Source organism: Vicugna pacos, chromosome 20, assembly GCF_048564905.1.
Source record: "Vicugna pacos chromosome 20, VicPac4, whole genome shotgun sequence".
Lineage (NCBI taxonomy): Eukaryota > Metazoa > Chordata > Mammalia > Artiodactyla > Camelidae > Vicugna > Vicugna pacos.
The window spans coordinates 13869204-13885148 of NC_133006.1; the positions used below are offsets into that span (position 1 = coordinate 13869204).

Sequence of the window (15945 nt, forward strand, 5' to 3'; positions counted from 1 at the left end):
CAGAAGAGCTCACTGCCCTGGTGCCTCTCGCTCCCCAGCATGAACACACTCTGGGTGAGGAATCACTCAGCTACCATACTTACCTGCACTAAGATGTTGCCCAGAAAGACCAACAACTCAGCTGAGAAGTGGCTGAAGGGTACGAACAGCAAATTCAGAGAAAGAGAATACAGATGGCCCCTGTGTGTGTAAAGAACTGGTCGATCTCACCCATCAGAAGAGAAATGCATGTTTAAAGTCCATTGAGATACCATTTCTCACCTATCAGGTTGGCAAACATGCAGATGTTTGACAGCACACCCTGAAGCGTGCCAGTTACTAAGTTACCCGCGCTCAGCTCCAAACTCACCTCTCTCGGGCTTTGTGACGCTGGGGCTGAGACTGCAAACCACACCACCGCCTCGCCAGCAGCTCCCTCTCAGGCTCTGCCATTAGGGGACACTAGAAGGAGACTGCAAGGTTGCAGGTGGGAGGAGGAACTCACTCTTTCCTATTTCCTATTTTGCTTCCTGTCTGCTTCCTGCTTGTTTACTGTTTTTGAGAGGATCACTCAAAAAATGACTCATAAAATCGGTAAAGTTGGTGAAAGCACAAAATGGTACAACCTTTACATACAGTAATTGAACAATATCTAACTAAATTACAATTCAATTACCATTTGGCCCAGTAATCAATCTCTCTTCATTCTAAATGGCACATGTTCAAGATTATCTATTGCAGCATCATTTGAAACAGTAAAAAGTGTCCATTTATAGGGAACTGGCTACATAAAAGGGTGTATCCCCACAATGGCTGCTCTGCAGTAGTTAAAAAGAAAAAAACTTAGATTATTAAATGAAAAAAGTAAAGCATGAAGATGAACACTGTTCTGTGTTTATGCAACAGGGTAAGATTCAAAAACATGTTTCCATTTGCTTACAGTTGCCTATAGAAGCCCTGGGAAGATACACAGGAAGCTAGGAAGGGCAACTGCCCAGATAGCTGGAGTGGGGGTGTTGCAAGACAGTTTTCTGCACGTCTTCTGCACTGATGTATTACCTGCACTGCAGTGTTTTGTTGTGAATTATCTTTTCAAAGATGTTTGTGTAGAAACAGCCTAAGAAGACAGATCAGTGCCTCCCTCCAGAGCGGAAAACAAGTTTGTTTGCAATCTGGTAAAATCAAGATAATGCCTCACCCCAGGGCAAAGATTGGACAGGTTTGTTGTTCTTAGCCTGATTGAAAAGATCGGGGGTTCCTAAGCTCAGGGATCCTCAGCTGTGAGGCAAACCCACCACGTGTGTAGCACCCACCTGGGCCTCTCCATGTAGCCTCTGGAACCTGGGGGGCGTGAAGGACCAATGCGAGCATCAGGCTTGCTGTCTGCTGGACCGCGGGTGGTGAATCCCTTCTCAGTTCTTGATGAGGAAGAGGGGAATGAGATATATGAGGATGGAGTAGGATGGAACTTCTTCTGGGGCATCTTTTCATCCTATTGTGTTTTGAACCACATGATTGTATTACTTGCTCAATCGTAAGTAATATTTAATTTGAAATAAAAATGTTACTTTGGTATGTGAGTCACAAAACTTTAGACTTCTGGACCTGGCAAGGGCTTTAGAGGACATCAGTTATGACCCTGGACTCCCACAGAGGAGACGACCAAGGTCAAGGGACATGAGGTGCCTTACCTGGCTAGTTCCTGGCGGATCCTGGAGGAACTCAGACTCCCTGACCTTCAGACCCATGTTCTTTCCAGCACCCAGGCTGGATCGGAAGAGGTCATCAGATATGAGTGAGATAAGGATGTTGAAAATAGGGCTGAAGACCATGATTTTGACTGCACAATTTAGCCTACAACCAGTACTACCTGAAATTATCTTCCCAGCCTCCCCCCCAAACAAATTCTCAATGTTTTGTTCTTACTGTAACATCTACTGCAGAACACACTCTTGTAGTGAATGGCCTCAAACTGTGTTCAGAAGCAAACAAAACACTTAAAAATTGCATGCTGATATTGCTAGTCTGACCTAAAAGACTTATCCATCCTGTCAGAAGCAACTATGGAGAGAAGACAGATTCAAGGCTTCCTGGAATTGCCCCAAATTCTTAAGTCAGTGGCGGCATGAAATGGAAAAGAGAAGAGTGGGATATAGGGATTTGGGCAGTGGGGGCACTTGTAGGAAGATGTTCAGAGGCCAAAAATTTTCAAGAATCATTCTTGGTCCTTCAAAGGAAGGATGGCTATAGAACATGCTTAATAAAGGTTTGTCAAATGAATAAGGGAGAGAGTTAAGTACTGCTGTCACACAGGTACATTTCTAGAATCACTAACATCAGGCTTGCTAATAATACCTGAGAGCCAGAGAAGGACCACACCTTTGTCCCTGTTGCTGTGGTGCTTGATGTGGTGTGGAGAAAGGATACAGGATGGGCCCTGAGAAGCTGCCTCTTCAATCAATCGGACCAGCTCCACGTGATTCAGTCCATGTATCCATCCATCCATCCATCCATCCATGTATTCATCCATCCATCCCTCCATCCATCCATCCATCCATGTATTTATCCATCCATCCCTCATCCCTCCATCCCTCCCTTCATCCATGTATCTGTCTATGCATCCATCCAACCATCCATCCCTCCACCCATATTTCCATCTATCCGTCATCTATCCACCTTCTAACCAATCCCAGTCTTCTAGGAGTTCTGAGTCTGGGTAGAGGGGCGGTGAGCAGAGATCACTAGAATACAGTCAGAAAAGTGCCAAAGAATGCTAGTATCTAATGCAGATACATATGAGGTAGACAGATAATGGAAAATGTTGTTTGGCTATTGCCCTGTCTGGCTCCTTCACCAAATGGTGAGCTCCTGAAAGGCAGGAGACTGAGCTTCATTCACTTCTGTCTCCTCTGGGCTCAGGATGGCACATACTAAGTCAACATTTGTTCAATAAAACCATGCGTGTGCCTGTTAGTATTAGAATGAATTAGATCATGCTGTGGTAACCAATAAAACCAAAATCTCAGTGGCTTAGAACAAACACAAAAGGTTGATTTCTTGCTTATGAAACGTGTCCTTCAATTGACCAAGAGCTGGAAACTGCCATCAGGCTGGCCTCGGGCTGATGGAGCAGCCATCACCTGGAGCAGCACCTGTCACCACAGCAGAGGGAGAGATGGGGATTTGTGGACTGTGCATTGCCCAGAAGTGCCCCCACTTCACCTCTGTTCATGTGTCAAGTCACCAGGCTGCACTTCAAGGAGAGAACCACCCCTCCATGTGCTCAGAGGGAGGTCAGGAAACACTTGTGTGATAGTCTGCCCTTCTGCTCCCAGAATACTTGACTCACACTCTTCATCCTGTGAGAAATCAAGTCCCCTCTTCTCTCAGGGAGAGTTGGAAAGTCCCCTGCAGACGTCTGGTGGAGGCCCAGCAGCTCTGGGTGACGCACAGTAGCTCATTTCCTGATAACTTGATGACAAGTTATCTGCCCCACCCCTCCAAGGTACCAGGGGGCCGGGGGCAGGACGGCTCTGCAATCCTGTTAGGGAACAAAGGGAGGCCTGAGCAGACACGGAAGTCCCACCTCGAGGGCACCCGTCCTCCCAGAGCAGACACTGAGGTCCCACCTTGAGGGCACCCAGGATTGTTTCCTGTTTTGGCCCAAAGTTCACTCTCTGGAGAAGCTCCCATTGTCCATTGCTCTCTGAGGCCTCTGATCAGCTCTCTGGAGGATTCTTTGCCTTTCACTATCCCCTTTAACAAGTCAGAAGTGAGCTCTGGGGAACATGTCCTTTTGGGGGGCTGAGCAGCTCTCCTGAGCCTCCACTCTCTGGTAGGGCGGCGGTCATCGTGGCAGAGGGGATGTTCAGGCATGGAAATCACATGCTGGCTCTTAATGCTTCCACATTGAAGTGACGTGTGCCTCTTCTGTTCACATATTTCTGGCCACAGCATGTCACCTGGCCAAGCCCGGCTCCAGGTGGGCAGGAAAATAGTGTAATTCTCCCAAGTGCCTAGAAGGAGAATTGGGAATCCCAGTGAGTGACCTTTGTGCAGAGTGACTTTAATCTGGCTCTGAGGTCAGGCCAGCCCTCCAAAAACTGGCATGTGGTTAATTTCGAGAAGGGCAGCTTTGACCAAGAGGAAGAGAGAGCAGAGGGAAGAAAGCCTCAGCATGGGGCCCATTCCCTCAAGATGTGAAGCTGAGAAGGGTGAGGTCCAGGCGAGTGGACTGGCACGCCTCCCTGTTCCCCAGGTCTGACAGGAAAGATTCTGCAATGGGGGGCTGTAGAGCTGACTTCTGGAAAATAAAAGGAAGGCCATCTCCTCTGTGGGGAAGTGTGGACCATGTCCTCCCATCCAGGGGCCCATGGAGGAACCACACCATCTCTTAAGTGACCTGTGGAATCTCGTGAGTCAGGAAGCTACAGATGTTCAGAAATGCCCCTCACCTCTTGCAGGTGATGTCACATCTTCCAGCTGCGTCCCCCTCATCCTGCCCCTGGCACTGGAAATCAGAGGGGACCTGGGGGCACCTGGATGGCAACTGTTATAGGCCTACTGCCTATGAACTAACTGGAAATAAATGGAATTTATAAAAACTCTCAATTACAGACTGTTCTTAAAGCAATCAAACACCGTCTAAAGAAATACAGTTTATTCCTTCTGAGGACAGAGAGTAACCTGACACGGGCTATTGGCAAGGAGAGAGCGGCGGGGCTGCCTCTGGTGCTTCGATGACGAATGAAGTGGAATTAGCACAGCAATTGGTTACATGTAAACTACACCTCCAAAGTACTTAAAAGCTATTTGTTCTCTTAAGTGGATTAAACATCTCCCTTCCTTCCACCTTTTCTTCCCCCTTACATCTTTCTGCAGTCGGTGAAACAGGCAAGCCCCCTGCCTGGCCCCCAGCCCAATCCCGCCACTTCCCCGCTGGTGGGTTCTCACCAGCCATGCTGTTACCCTGCTAATAAGCACCATTTTCTCTAGGCTGGCTTTTGCACTTTGCCCAGAACTGTCCTAAACTGCAGGCCATTTCTCTAATCAGTAGCAAACACAGGTGTCTGAGGTTCTCGATCTTCAGAAACATTAAAGCACTGTGTCCATGTGGAGAAAACCCTTCCAGTCAGGAAACATGCAGGGAGAAAAGCCTTTTGGGAGTGAGTAAACACCATTTGCAGGTGGAGACACTGATGGAGGAGGCTAGGGTCTCCGGGGGTTACATTTTTGCAGCTTAAGAGCCTTCTCTAAGCCCTGGGTTCAAGGAGATGCACTCCCAGGGGCCCCAAGAAAAGCATTCTTGTGGTAACACAAACCTGCTACAACTCCCCTTCATCTGAGCCCTCTTTGAAGTGATTTACATGAAGACGGGCAGGAGAAGCCATGGGGACGCTCACGTGCACTCTGTCCCTCTGTTGCGAGTAGGAAGCCTCTGCTCCTGCACCTCTGGGAAGGTTTGAGGTGCAGTTTCGGGGTAAAGGCTGCTTGGGAACAATCCATCTTCTGGGCCTATGCCTTCCAGAAACCGGAGACGCTTCATAGGATCTGTCAGTGGAAGAGAGGGCAAGGGGAGAGGGGGCGAGGGGACCCTATACAGTGCAGTCTCTGGATTTTCCCTCATCAGTAGGACCTGTAGCCTCCCATCCCCACCCCACAGAGGTGACAGGACCTCCCAGAGAAATGGTCACCCGGTGCACCTGGGTGACGGAGGTGGGGAGGGTGACCCACCATCCCAGTTTGCCCAGAACTGAAGGGATTCCAGGACAAAGGACTTTCAGCCCTAAAACTGGGTAAGCCTTGGGCAAATGGGTGGGGCAGATGTTCTGGCTGACCGCAAGAGGAAACCACGTACCGAGAGGAGCTGCAGGTGACCCTGCCCCAGTTTTCCGCCCCACAAACTCCCTGATTCTTGCGCTAGCCCAGGAGAGGGGCTCCCAAGGCAGTGGGGACTCAGGGCCAGACTTAATTTGATATACAGCAAATAATGGAGTTTGACTTTCCTTTATGCCAAGAGCTGTCTGCTTATCTCTTCCTGTCTCTATGTCAAGCCTTCCTTCCCTCTCTCCTCCTGCCCCCACATTAGACCAAATGAGATCTCCTGGGGGCTCATTGGCCACCAGGGTGACCAAGGATGGGCCTGAGTATCTGGCTTCCCTCTTAGCTCCCAGCCTAGAACTTGGGCTTTTGTGTCAAAGAGGTGCCACCCTGCAACCTCCCCACCCCATTCAAGAGGGGGAGGGGGAGCCGCACCCCCAATGCAGTTGGGAGTGGGGGGACACGGCTCACTCGCAGAAGCTGGCAGCATCCCCCACTCTGAGGGGCGCTGTCTCACAAACCCCTGGACAGGAGGGAATCCCTCGGCAGCACTTGCTCACTCAGATAACCGGCAGGACCACAGAGCGTGCCAGCACTCAGAGCAGAAATGGCTTCAGTGTGTGCTGTCTGTTCTCCGAGGCTCAGCCTGACGCTCGCAGGCCGCAGTGGGGGCGCTGAGCTGTCGGAAGGCGTTAAGTTACCAGCCAGCATCCCCACAGTGTGGGGAAGCTACCCAACCAGCTCTCCCTGGCCGAAATCACCAGAACCCCATCATCTGGACAAAGCCGGGTGAGAGAGACCACGACGGGGCTCGGCTGGGACAATGGCTATGCAGGTGCCCGGTAAGGGAGCCCTTTAAAAACAAATCCCCACAGATGCCACTGAATTCCCCCAAGACTTGCAAGGTGGCATAACCCCAGTGTCACCTAAGGCCACCTGTCCCTTAAGATGCAGACCTAATAGGCATGTCCAATGTCCCCTCACCAAGACTTTAGCAATTCTCCGAGACTCTTTTATCCTGGCCTCCTCTGGCTCTGGTTCTGGGCTTCTGTTCATCTTCCTCCTCTCTGTGCTCTTCCTGTGATGCCTCCCCAGCACTGAGCCAGGAGAAGAGGACCCTTTTCCCCACCCCCCAAGCCTCTCCATACAATCAGGCATGGAAATTGGGTGCAGAGATTCTTCTGAAGATTCAGGGGCAACAGCAAGAAGCATGCCTCTCACTCCAAGCTGCAGGGAAAATAAACAGTGGACCCTGAAGTTCTTAAGAAGTCCCTGGGCTATTTCCTCTCCCTCGGCTTCAGGTCCACGTTGCTCCAGCCCTCTCTCCCCTAATCCCGCTGCCCTGAACCCATCACCACCTCCTGGTCCCTTTCTTATGCAGTCTAGGATGAGTCTCCATCCCTCCTCTTCCTCCAGTTTCCTCCAAGGAGCCCCCTCCCACCCCTAAGGGTCCTATTTGTGCATTTTCATAAACTAAGACTGTTCCTTTCCTAAGTGAAACTGATGCAGGTTGTGGTGAAATGGTGCTTTTCTTCCCCTGAAAGTACCACTCTTTAGGGATGAGGACGTTTGGGGTCAGACAGGCTAAGTAACTTAGTCAAGGTCACACAGCCAGTAAGAAGTAGAACTGGGATCACACTGGGATCTGTCTTCACACAAAGTTGCATTTCTTCCTGGGCTGACCCTGTGCTGGGCTGACGCCTTGGCCTGCAGGAGGGGTCGGCAGCCAGAGGAGCAGGGGGTTCTGAGAAGGGGTCTGCATAACCCAGGCAGGAAGCAGGGGTGCTTGGAGTCCCGAAAGACAGGCAATCCTGAGATCTTGCGAGCCCACGGTAGGTGGCTGGGCTAAGAGCACAGGCCAGGGCCTGGGGGGAGGGGCTGGCACAGAAGGGAGGGCCTTGGTCCCCGAGCAACAGGATTCAGGTTGAAGGAAGTCAGGAAGGAGAAAAGCAGGCAGGCCTGGGAGGGTTGGGAGAGCCTTTAGCTCTAAAATAAAGCATCCAATCCCCGGGTGCTGGGAACTGTGCTAAAGCCTTTACAGCTGTCGTTGCTAACCCACAAAGCAAGCCTGAGAGGTACTTATCCTCCCAACTAATAGATAAGGAAACTGAGGTTCCCAGTGGTAGGGTGACTTCCTCAGAGCCCCAGGCTAGTAAACAGCTGGCCAGGACTCAAATCAGGTGTGTCTGCCTCCAAGTTCTGTGATGGTTCCCCTTCTCCCCACAACTTGAGCCAACAGGTGAGGGGCCTTGGGCTGTGCCCTGGGCCCTCGGTTCTGGGGCAGGTAGAACCCAAGTCCTGTCTTGGCTGCCGACTCCCAGCTCAGGGTGAGTGTCTGTGGCTGACCTGAGTCCAGGGTCTGCCATGTTGGCTCTGGGAAGAAAATCAGCTCCTAGGGGTTGTTGGTAATTGGGTCTGTCCATTCCCACCTCAGGGACACTGCCCTGCTCTGGAATATTCTCCCCCCAGGTTTCAATATGGGACTCAGTTCAGGTTTTGGAGAAGCTCCCCAACCTCCCATCCAAAGTCATCCCCAGACCCTCTCCACCTCCTTAACCTATGTATTTTCTTCAAGGCACTGGCCTGAAATTTCTCCGTTCCTTTAATCATTCGTTATTTATTGTCTGCATCCTCCCCCAGCATGACAGAGCCAGTTTGTCTGTCCCGCCCTCCATGAACTTCCGGCACCCAGATCAGGGATCACACAGCCATCGTCCACCAAAGATCTGGTGAATGACGGGGGCAGACTGAATACCAGCCCAGATCATCTTTATCCATTTTGATGCCCCTCTTTCTGCAACCACCTCACCAAGCACTTTTGTGCCCATTTCCCCCTGAAAAATTGCTATGGGGAGAAATCACATCTCAAGCAGATGTCAGCCAGTAGGAGTCCCAGGCAAAGCCAGCATTCCTACCTGGTGGGCCTCCTGGCTGGCTGAGCAGGCTTTGACCTGACCCCTGCAGAGGACACTGGGCCCCCAGCCCCCCACCCCTCTGCCACCTCCTCTTCTGCTCACCCACCTCAGGGCTGCAGGGAAACAAAAACAGCTCCTCCCCATCATAACCTTGGGGGCCTTGTGGTGCAGTGGAAGGTACTCAGGGCCCAATATGGGAACCACTAGTCAAGGCCTGAGGACGAGGCTTAGCCCCAGGCGTGGACCTCGAGGCCCCGGGTCCATCTCCACCAGGCTCGTCATCACCCTGATGCAGTTAAGTTCCTCTTCTGGCGAACAGATGCAGCCAGTCTGTCTTTAACTGCCCTGCAGGGAGGCGGGGATCAATGAAATATGAAATCGGAAGCACTCGTGCGTCTCAGATGAAAAGCATCAGTCGGAGGGAGATTCTCGGCCGCATTGCTTGCCCCTGCAGGTCACGCTGCTTTGTCCGGGACATTTTCATGTGGGTGTGAGGTTTAGGGTTTGAAGGAAAAACACAGCCCGTTTCATAGACCTATTACGGGATTTTCTCTGTAGGAGCTGTAGGTCTCTGCAGGGCCCTGAAATGTTTTGACAGCTCATCCAAATCCTCAGAAAACCCGACGCCCAAATGTGCCAAGGAGATGCTTATGGCTTGCTCCCCATGCCCCTGGGAGCCTCCCCCGCCGGCTCCTCACAGGTCCATCAGCCACCCTGCCCGTGGGGACCTGTGCACGCGGCCCTGTCATGAATCAAGTTTGTCCTCCCGTTCAGATGCGGGGAAATGGGATGATGAATTCATTTCCATCACCATGCTGCCCGTAAGTCACGGCTTTGAGGGCCTTTTTTTTTTCTTTCATTTTTGGAGTTTTCAATGACAAAGATTTCATTATTCGAAGTAATAATTTTTAACCAGAGCAATGCGAGATTTCACTGTACCTGAATTAGGCCCATATGTGAGAGGGAGGCCCCTGAACGTCAGTGTCTGGCAGCAGAGAGAGGCGGAGGGGAAGAGGGGGACAGTTAGGGCTCCTTCTGTGTTCTCGCCCCTCCCCCTATTCTTTTCTTTTTTCTCTGTGTGGGGTGGGGGTATTCACTTTGTTCTCAGCCTCCCTCCTCTCCCTGTGCCCTCCCCCCTCCATGGTCTCTCCCCCAGGTGGTAACCTCTGCCTCAATGACAGCCAACAGGGCTAGGTTGACCTTCTGTCTCCTCTGCCTGCCTATTCTCCCCTTCCCCACTCCAAATCCCCTTAAATAATAAATAATAAATAAATGAGATTAGTTGTTGGGGCAAAGAATAGCAATCTTATTCAGAAAGCCAGAAGACCAAGAAGATGGTAGACTAGTTTACCAAAGAAGCATCTTACCAAGTTAGAATTCAGGCTTTTCCTAGAGCAATCTACCCAGGCAATGGAAATAAGAGCAAAAATAAACAAATGGGACCTAATTAAACCCATAAGCTTTTGCACAGCAAAGGAAACCAAAAGCAAAACAAAACGACAACTTACAGAATGGGAGAAAATATTTGCAAGTGGTGCAACTGACTGACAAAGGCTTCATTTCTAGAATATATAAACAGCTTATACAACTTAACAAGAAAAAAACAAACAACCCAATCCAAAAATGGGCAGAAGACCTAAACAAGCATTTCTCCAATGAAGACATACGAATGTCCAATACACATATGAAAAAATGCTCAATATCACTAATTATCAGAGAAATGCAAATCAAAACAACAATGAGGTATCACCTCACACCAGTCAGAATGGCCATCATTCAAAAGTCCACGAACAATAAATGCTAGAGAGGGTGTGGAAAAAAGGGAACCCTCTTACACTGCTGGTGGGAATGTAGTTTGGTGCAGCCATTATGGGAAACAGAATGGAAATTCTTCAAAAAACTAAAAATAGACTTACCATATGATCCAGCAATCCCAATTCTGGGTATACATCTGGAGGAAACTCTAATGTGAAAAGATACATGCACCCCAATGTTCACAGCAGCACTATATACAATAGCCAAGATATGGAAGCAACCTAAATGTCCATTGACAGATGACTGGGTAAAGAAGTTGTGGTATATTTACACAAGGGAATACTACTCTGCCATAAAAAAGAATAAAATAATGCCATTTGCAGCAACATGGATGGACCTGGAGAATGTCATTCTAAGTGAAGTAAGCCAGAAAGAGAAGAAAAATACCACATGATATCACTCATATGTGGAATCTTAAAAAAAAAAAGGACACTATGAACTCATCTTCAAAACAGAAACAGACTAGCAGACATAGTAAACAATCTTATGGTTACTGGGGAAAGGGGGTGGGAAGGGATAAGTTTGGAAGTTTGAGATTTACAAATGTTAGCCACTATATATAAAAATAGATTTTTTAAAGTTTCTTTTGTATAGGACAGGGAACTATGTTCAATATCTTGTAATAACCTTTAATAGAAAAAATATGAAAACGAATATATGTATGTACATACATAACTGGGACATTGTGCTATACACCAGAGATTGACACACTGTAATTGTACTTAAATTTTAAAAAAAAAAGGGAAGGAGGTGTGGTTGGTTGCTGCAAACTTCTTAGTGTTAGAATCCTTTGTTCTTGCAGCTGTCCACATTGGTCAGGTCACAGTGTTCCTATAAACCTCCAATAAGACAAATGTTCTTCTCTGTGCTGCAACTTTTTATCTCTATAGGAATGGAAAAGTGTCATACCTTTAAAGGTCAGAACCTTGAGAACAGGCTCTCCTGTGTTTTTCAGGCTATAGGCAAACTTCTTTCAGCTATAGAGAAAGAAATAGAACACAAAGGTTAAAGTAAAAAAACATTCAACATGCAGTCAGATTTGGTCCTCTCTATTACAATGTTAGGGAGCTATAGGGCCCAGCAATTGTGCTTGGAAGCCCAAGCTCAAGACCCGGGCTTCAGATAGTCACGTCAGCCACAAAGGATGTGCCTGGGGTCTCCTCTGTTCCCCCAATTTCTCAGGCACCACTAGTGCATCAGTTAACTCCCTCAAAAATGCAGTGACAATGTGCATGGGCACAGGAGAGAGAAGAGAAGCTGGGAGGGGCAGGACCTGCCCAGGGAGGGCCTCTGTGCACCCACTGGCTAAGAGCAGCCCTTGTGGCCCCCACTGCAGGCCCTATTATAGGCCAGTCCTCAGTTCCTACCTTGACAACCTCACCAACCACCTCCTGCCATGAATCTGGAGTTCTGGGTGAGTAGCTGGAGGTATGAATGACGGATGTATATGCCAGGGCATGGTGAGATTTGAAGGCAATAGGACAAGTTTTTTGATTAAAAAAAGGTTTAAGGTGAAACTCACATAACATAAAATTTACCATATAAAAAGGTATACTTCAGTGGCCTTTAGCAACTACTACTTTTATCTAGTTCTGAAACATATTCATCACCCCCAAAAGGAAACCCGGCACCCATTAGGCAGTCCCTATTCCCGCTCCCCTCAGCCCCAGCAATCACTGATCCGCTTTTGGTCTCTATGGATTTACGTATTCTGGACACTTCATATAAATGTGGTCCTGTAAGACACGGCCTTTAGCGTCTGGCTTCTTTTACTTTAGAGTAATGTCTTTGAGGTCCACCCATGATGTAGCACAGGTCACTGCTTCATTCCTTTTTATGGCCGAATCATATTCCATTGTATGTCTATACCCCATTTTGGTTATCCATTTGTCTGTCAGAGATTCTTTGCCACCTTTGGCTCCTGTGATTTATGCCGAGCATGAGTGTACAAGTACTTGTTTGGTTCTCTGCTTTCAATTCTTACATACCAAGGAGTGGAATTGCTGGGTCACATAATCATTCTATGTTAACTTTTGGAGGAAGGGCTGACAAGTTTTCCACAGGGGCTGTGTCATTCATGTCCCCACCAGTGGAAAGGTCCTGGGAATCCTCGGACAGACAGCACGTGGTGGAGGATTCACCAGGGGGTTTTGTGTGATGTGTGGAGGTCGAGATGGGGCTCCTCCCTGGTGTTCCCCGGGCACCCAAGTTCAGTACCCAGAACAGTGCAGCCTCAGAGGCCCTTAGAGTCTGAGGTGTGAAGGAAGAGGAGGTGGGAGGGAGGTCCAGGGAGGTGATCGTGATCAAGCTTCTGGGACACAGAGTTTTGCGACATTTGACAGAGCCACACTGAAAGTCAAGGCCAAGTGCCCAGCACTGGGCAGACTTCCCCACTCGGGCTCCACCCCCGGGCAGCAGTCTGGGGAGCCTGACGCCTCTGCAGATCCCATTACTGGAGATTGGGCTGCAACACGAAATGATGAAAACGTAAAACATGAGGGAACAGGCTGTAAATCACTTATTGGCAGCCCGCTCTCCTCCTAGCCACGCCCAATCCGAGCCCGCTGCTGCTGAGGATTTCCTAGCGGCCTGGACCAAGCTCTCCCCTCAGGTGCCAAGAATCTGACCTGAGAACTGAAACCATGTGAGGAAAACACCTCGGGGCCTGACTCATCCTGCCCTCCAGCTGGGAGATCACCCTCCTGGCCCGGAGCCCGCCAGCCCCAGGCCTTGAGAAAACCCTGCCCTTCCTCACCGGCACTTCCTCGGCTTGTGAAACGCGGATGCTCAGCTTGCCTGGCCTCCCAGGCCCTCCAGCATATTCCAGATGTGTCTTGGGTCCACGGGATTTCCCGCAGTCCTAGCTCTCCTCACTTGGTCCCAGGGAGGAAATTGGGAAACAGAGAAAAGGAGTGACTGGTTCAGGGAGGACCTACGGGCAGGTTGTGTGGGGCCAGCGTCTGCAGCGAGGTCCCCGAGGCCAGGTGTCCCGCCCATCCCCGCCGTGCGAGGCTGGGCCAGATGGGAAACGGGGACACCTGGGAACGTGCAGCCTGGGTGACTGCTGAGCCTCTCAGCTCCGATGTTCTTGACTGCGGGTCTTCAAGTAGCAGCCAGTCCCAGCCAGAGCCCCAGTGCAGCGCCAGTCCCCCTCCTGCCCCCTAAAGAACAAGGGTGGTGCCTCGGTCCACCCACAGCTGAGCAGACCGCTCAGTTTCCCACCTCAGCTGCTCTCATTGCTCTGAGGGTCCATGTAAATGGTTCCTTTTTAAGCTCATGGGGAATCAAATGTTGTCCTTTCATCTGAAGATCATTTAGCAAAGCAGGGATCCAGGCGACAAAAAGACTATGGTTACAATGAACTAAAAGGTCGATGTGTCCAACTGCTCCATCCTCGGGTACCAAGCCTGTCAGCGGCAGCAGCTTGCTGCGTGGGGCAATCTTGGGGAAACGCGTACCTTTCCGCCCTGTGCAGGGAGTTCAGCCAGAAATGCCTCTTCCTCTTACTGCGTGCAGCCGTCTCGGCTCCCCAGGCTCACATCTCTCCATCAGAGTCCTGTCGTCATCGGCCCATAGCACTGAGCACACAGTAGGTGCTTCATAAATGTATGTGAAAGAGTCTCCAAGAGCTGTCCAGGAAAGGAAGACAACATTTCAGTTACCCGTGGCTGCCAAACAAACCACCCACAACTTAGTGGCTTAAAACAACTACGATTTATTCTTTCTCATGAATCTGTGGCTTGGCTGGGCTCTCTCAGCAGCTGCGCTCACCTGGGAGCTGGATTGGGGCTGGAGTGGCCACAGTGGCCTCTTACCCTCCGGGGCCTCTCTCCCACAGCCTGGCGTTATGCAGTGATCTCATCTGGACTTCCCTAAAATGTGGTGGCTGGGTTCCCAGAGGGGCCACTCTGAGATGACAAGCCCCGTGTTCAAGCCCTATCAAGCCTCTGCTTGCATCACACTTGCTAATGTCCCATCAGCCCAAGCAAGCCACATGGCCAATCTTAGGAAAGGGACCACAGAGAAGTGTGAATTCTGGGAGGCATGGTCCATTGGAGGCCACCAATGCAATGATCGACAACAGCTGGTGAATCCCACCCCCCTAAACCCCCCATCACATTCTGCACCATCCTCCCTTCTCCCAAGGAGAAGGAAGACAGGGCAGATTTCTCAGCAGACAGACATTTCCTAGAGTCCTCCACTCTTGAAGTGGGGGGAGGTTCCTTGGGTTTTAACACCATCATGCAAAAAGCATGAAGGGATTTCTTTTCAGATCCTGGAGGGTAAGTGGGACCATCATTTGCATGCATGCATTCATACTTTAATTACTTCATTCATTCACTGGACACAGTGCTGAGCACTGCCATCTCGGGGCACTCGGGGATCAAGGTGTAATAAGGCAACCCTGCTACCAACAGCAGCGCGCGCTGGTCCCCCCACATCCTGTGGGCCATGGGGACCAAGCGTGGCTGTGCAGGGGTTAAGAGCATGGACCCTGTTGGCAGATGGCTTGGCTTCACGGTCTAGCCCTGCCTCACACCAGCTCTGTGAACTTGGGCCCCCTGCCCGACCTTCCTGAGCCTCCCGTTCCCCATCTGAATTCTCTGGAGGTTTCAATTCCTCAATCCCTGGACAGTACTCAGAACAGCCCTGGCAGGAAATCAGCACCAGGCAAACGCTGCCAATATTATCCATGATGAATCCTCCCAGAAAGAACTTCTCTCCCACTTAGAAAAATTATATACATTAGATGTGAACAGAAGCAGACCAACCTGGCAATATCTGAAACAGAGGAAAAACAAAAACTCACCTCCACAGTCCCCATATCCAAAGAGAACCACCTGGTGTGGGCGCTGAAATATGTACTGATGTCCATTCTTTTCTGGACAAAAAATTGTCTCACTCTATTCACACTGTTCACAGCCTGTCAAATAAAATTGAAGAATATGTCAAAAGTGTTGGTCATAAATATTACTCTACTTCTTGATCTTACTGACTACGTGTGTTTTGTTGTGTGACAGATGCCTTATAGGGAGACACTTACATGATTTGGGATTTTTCGTGCGCATATATTGCTGGGATGACTCCTCAGCCATGTCCCTGATCACATCCTCAGAATAAACTCCCAGAAGTGGAAATGCTGGATTCAGAGGGCAGACCCACGTGCACATTCTCCCAGGGCTTTGTGGGCCGTGGGATCATCTTTTTCTCGCTGGAGAGCAATGGTGTCTGCCTTGAGAGCCATGGCACCCTGAGCAGGGACATCCTCCCCATTCACTGCTCCATGCAGCAAGCAAGGCCAGAGATACTTCTAAAGCCCTGGGAGCCTTCTGCCTGCCCGTGACCGGTGATGTGCCCCAGGTTTCCACCCGACCCTCCAGCACCCCTCTCTATACAATGGATTTCCCCAGCTTCA

General features: G+C 50.0%; 1 long non-coding RNA gene across 1 annotated transcript; it reads right to left on the reverse strand.

The window, feature by feature from the left end:
* Positions 1-13307: 13307 nt before the first annotated feature.
* LOC140687587 (uncharacterized) lies at positions 13308-15433 on the reverse strand. The gene is made up of 3 exons (XR_012061979.1): positions 15340-15433; positions 13988-14158; positions 13308-13402 (listed from the first exon to the last, which is right to left on the reverse strand). It is a non-coding gene; the product is annotated as an uncharacterized lncRNA (long non-coding RNA).
* Between the last annotated feature and the right edge of the window lie 512 nt (positions 15434-15945).